General features: G+C 39.5%; 1 protein-coding gene and 1 long non-coding RNA gene across 2 annotated transcripts in view; both read right to left on the reverse strand.

Moving 5' to 3' along the window:
• Positions 1-1,732, reverse strand: part of LOC116706002 (uncharacterized) — a 9,679-nt gene extending 7,947 nt beyond the window's left edge. Inside the window, exons 1-2 of the long non-coding RNA XR_004336116.1 lie at positions 1,722-1,732; positions 486-494 (exon numbers count right to left, since the gene is read on the reverse strand). This is a non-coding gene — a long non-coding RNA (uncharacterized LOC116706002). The remainder of the gene's footprint in view (positions 1-485; positions 495-1,721) is intronic.
• Positions 1,733-3,657: 1,925 nt separating this feature from the next.
• The window catches only part of LOC116706614 (hormonally up-regulated neu tumor-associated kinase homolog), a gene marked incomplete at its 5' end in the record, with an annotated part of 22,605 nt that continues 22,207 nt past the window's right edge, over positions 3,658-4,055 (reverse strand). Inside the window, 1 exon segment of the mRNA XM_032543548.1 lies at positions 3,658-4,055. This exon segment is cut by the window's right edge and continues 986 nt beyond it.

Raw genomic sequence — 4,055 nt, forward strand, 5'->3', positions numbered from 1 at the left:
TTAATCAATGCTCTACCTAACTCCAATCAGCTGGTGGAGGCGTCACCTTCCTGCTAAACCAATCAGAATCATTATGTTGAATCGATAGTTCAACATGTGCGTGCTTGATTCAGGTTCCAAGTACTGCTGTATGTATACTACTGCAATACTGATGCACGATCAAGGATGGGATTACAATTCCAAGTACTGACTCGTAAGCTATGGGTTGACATTCGCTTTGCTCGGATTTTGCTACGGCCGTCAGGTCAGAGGTCAACACACTGAGTGAAAGAGCACAAAAGAAACGTGTGATTGACAACTGGCTGTGTTGACATGGAAACCTGTGTTAAGTCAGTGTCACTGTTACAGCTGCATGCTCCTCTGACACAACAATGTTCACTGTAGCATGCATGTGAACGCAACGTTTCAGAAGCCGTGGATACACTCTAATGTGCAACGTGCATTATTAATCGCTTTTCCATACCTTGTTTGTCCCATTCATGCACACATGTTGACTGTAGCTCAGGGAGCATAGTGGATGCTGGTTTAGACTACCACACATCTCCAGCATTCAAAACAAGCTTTTTCAAATTTTTTGGTGGGCCCCATCAGTGTATGTAATGTATTTAACCCTCATGTTGTCTTCTGGTCAAATTGACCCGTTTTCCTATATCACTGTTTTTTTTTAATTCCCCAAAATGACATGATTGATTCCACACAACGCTCTTTGCCAAGTACACATCTCAACTTTCATTCATTTTGAGGCGTCTTATTCAATTTTATAGCATTTGCAGAAACAAATTGAAGTGGTTTTGAAATAGCGTTGAGTAAAAGTTGACATATTCCAGTCTGTGATTATCCATCAACGTCCATTCCTTTAATTGTAGCCTAAACAATTCCTAATTTCAGCTTTTCGAACTAAAACACGAGGTAAAATTTCCTATAAATGAGGTTCATTGATCATGAATTTCAAAAATAACTGTGAAACTAAAGTTAACAAGTTAGTGGCGGAGTGTTGAAAACGTCAAAAACGGGTCAAAAGTGTTGAAAAAAAAGGGACAAAAAACAAGAAAAATTGTTAATTTTCAATTTTGACGGGAAGACAACACAAGGTTTAAAGAGCTTATATCACAGGTTTAAATTAAAATTACCTTAATTGGTTTCTGGATTACTTTTGTGTAAGAACAAGCCCCCTGTATATATTTAGGCTTACATAACTTTGGCAAGTGGACCGTTAACCAGCCAGCCAACCAGTGGATTGCGATTGTCTAGTATGAATGAGTGTGTGTATCAGAGCTTACTGGTTCATATCACTGTTAAGTAGCCAGATAGGTAACTAGAGTGGGGGATATATCCACCTCAGTGGGTTCAATCTGTCCTCATTGGGCACAGACAGAACCTACGGTATAACCCAACTCACACACCCCCTCCCACACACACACACACACACACACACACACACTATCAGGTAACATCCCCTTAAGTTATTTAGCAGCCATGAAGAGCCTCGCCAAACAGCAACCAGATTCCTCCACATTTTGAATATTAATGACCCAGAGACAGTGAAAGAAGAGCGCAGAGACAGAGAGGGAGAAGACACTTTGTCAGAGATTTTGGGGGGAAAGATTGTTTGAGTATGACAAATCATTTTTGTACTTAGGAACTGGCTTTGCGCAGTGAAAAAGTAGATACAGTATAACACGGTCACACCTGGTTGTAGATTGGTTCATCAATGTAAAGACTGTTAAAATGTTCCTTGAAGGTGTCAAAATAGTTTCCAAGTTCAGGGAACTGCCATGATTTTGACTCAATACCACCAAATACTACATTTTAACTTGAGAAGATTGAGCAGTTCACTATCAATAAGAAACTGCAGGCTACCCAGTTTCTTAATAACTCGGAGTCAAAGTACTGATGGAGCCTACTTTAGAAAAGCTGCTAATGCTAATGCTAGTTTTTTCCCAATAAACTAGCACTTTAATACTGTCAAATGATTTTACGTGAACCCAATGATATTTAGCAGGTGATAGATCACACGGTTTCATCGCTAACAAGTATCTCATCCATGTTCACCACAGTCAGTTATCAGGACGGTCCATTCATAACTTGTGAGTGTTTCTGTAGATGCAGAGCGTTTCTGTAAATGCAGAGCGTTTCTGTATATGCAGAGCGTTTCTGTAGATGCAGAGCGTTTCTGTAGATGCAGAGCGTTTCTGTAGATGCAGAGTGTTTCTGTAAATGCAGAGCGTTTCTGTAAATGCAGTGTTTCTGTAGATGAAGAGCGTTTCTATAGATGCAGAGCGTTTCTGTAGATGCAGAGCTTTTCTGTAGATGCAGAGTGTTTCTGTAGATGCAGAGCGTTTCTGTAATGGCAGAGGTTTCTGTGATGCAGAGTGAGTTTTCTGTAGATGCAGAGCGTTTCTGTAGATGCAGTGTTTCTGTAATAGAGTGTTTCTGTAGATGGCGATTGTTTCTGTAAATGCGAGCGTTTCTGTAGATGCAGGTGTTTCTGTGATGCAAGAGCGTTCTGTAGATGCAGATGTGTTTCTGTATTGCAGATTGTTTCTGTAGATGCAGAGTGTTCTGTGATGCGATTGTTTCTGTAGATGCAGAGCGTTTCTGTCAGATGCAGTTTTTCTGTAATGTAGAGTGTTTTTCTGTAGATGCAGAGTGTTTTTCTGTAGATGCGAGTGTTCGTAGATGCGAGCGTTCTGTAGATGCAGAGTGTTTCTCTGTAGATGCAGAGCGTTTCTGTAGATGCAGAGTGTTTCTGTAGATGCAGAGTCGTTTCTGTAGATGCAGAGCGTTTTCTTAGATCAGACGTTTCTGTAGATGCAGAGCGTTTCTGTAGATGCAGAGCGTTTCTGTAGTGCAACGTTCTATGATGCAGAGCGTTTCTGTAGATGCAGAGCGTTTCTGTAGATGCAGAGTGTTTCTGTAGATGCAGAGCGTTTCTGTAGATGCAGAGTGTTTCTGTAGATGCAGAGCGTTTCTGTAGATGCAGAGCGTTTCTGTAGATGCAGAGTGTTTCTGTAGATGCAGAGCGTTTCTATAGATGCAGAGCGTTTCTGTAGATGCAGAGCGTTTCTGTAGATGCAGAGTGTTTCTGTAGATGCAGAGCGTTTCTGTAGATGCAGAGCGTTTGCTGAATTCTGCGTATGTGTTGTCAAATTCTTGATTTGCTTGTGTGTTTTTAATTTGCTTGTGTTTTCTTAACCCTGAATGAAATTCTTTTTAATACTTTTTCAACACTTTTTTGACGCTTTTTTATCACTACCAACACTACCATCAGTATACTGTACCCATCACTAACACCAATATATCACCACTAGTTTTACATCACTTTCTTTTTCAAATTCATGGTCAAGAAACCTCATTTATATCATTATTAACTATGTCATTTTTTTGTCTTTTGTCAAAGTTTTTTTTGGGGAAATAAAGTTCAATAAAGCAGTGAACTGATCCTTCGTTTAACTTGCAAGAAGCGTTGTATGGAACCATCCATGTAATATTCGGACAATTTGGATGAAAGAATCCCAGAAACTTTTAAAAATTAGCCTTTAGTGCCAGCAGCCATTTGGTTATTTTTCTGTATTTTCCTTAATGTATTCATAATAGAGCAATAACTTTGCAAACAGCTAGCCACAAAAACACATAACCAGAAGTCAAGGTGGAGTTTTTTACTATGAGGATTTCAATGTCAGTACAAAATGTATTTGAGAACAATGAATACAAATAGAACCATACGCCTGTGTGCAATCTGCACTTCACATTGTGATGGGTGGAGATGAAATTTCATGAAATTTCAGAGGAAAAGGGTTACCAGCAGCTAGACCAAAGCCTTGCTACCCAAAGGCTAAATTTTACAGTAAATTGATGAGCTTAGAGTTCGATTTTTTGGCACTGCGACATTAAAAAGGATGCATACTGTATGTTATTTGTTTGGGAAAGTGTCCGGTTGGTGAGCAAGGCATGAATGGAATAGTGGAGAATAATAGCTTTAGCATTTTTTTCCCAGCTGCTGTTTACATCTGTTCCTCAAAACATCTATCTATCTATCTATCTATCTATCTATC

The sequence above is a fragment of the Etheostoma spectabile genome, chromosome 18 (genome assembly GCF_008692095.1).
Source record: "Etheostoma spectabile isolate EspeVRDwgs_2016 chromosome 18, UIUC_Espe_1.0, whole genome shotgun sequence".
Taxonomy (NCBI): Eukaryota; Metazoa; Chordata; class Actinopteri; order Perciformes; family Percidae; genus Etheostoma; species Etheostoma spectabile.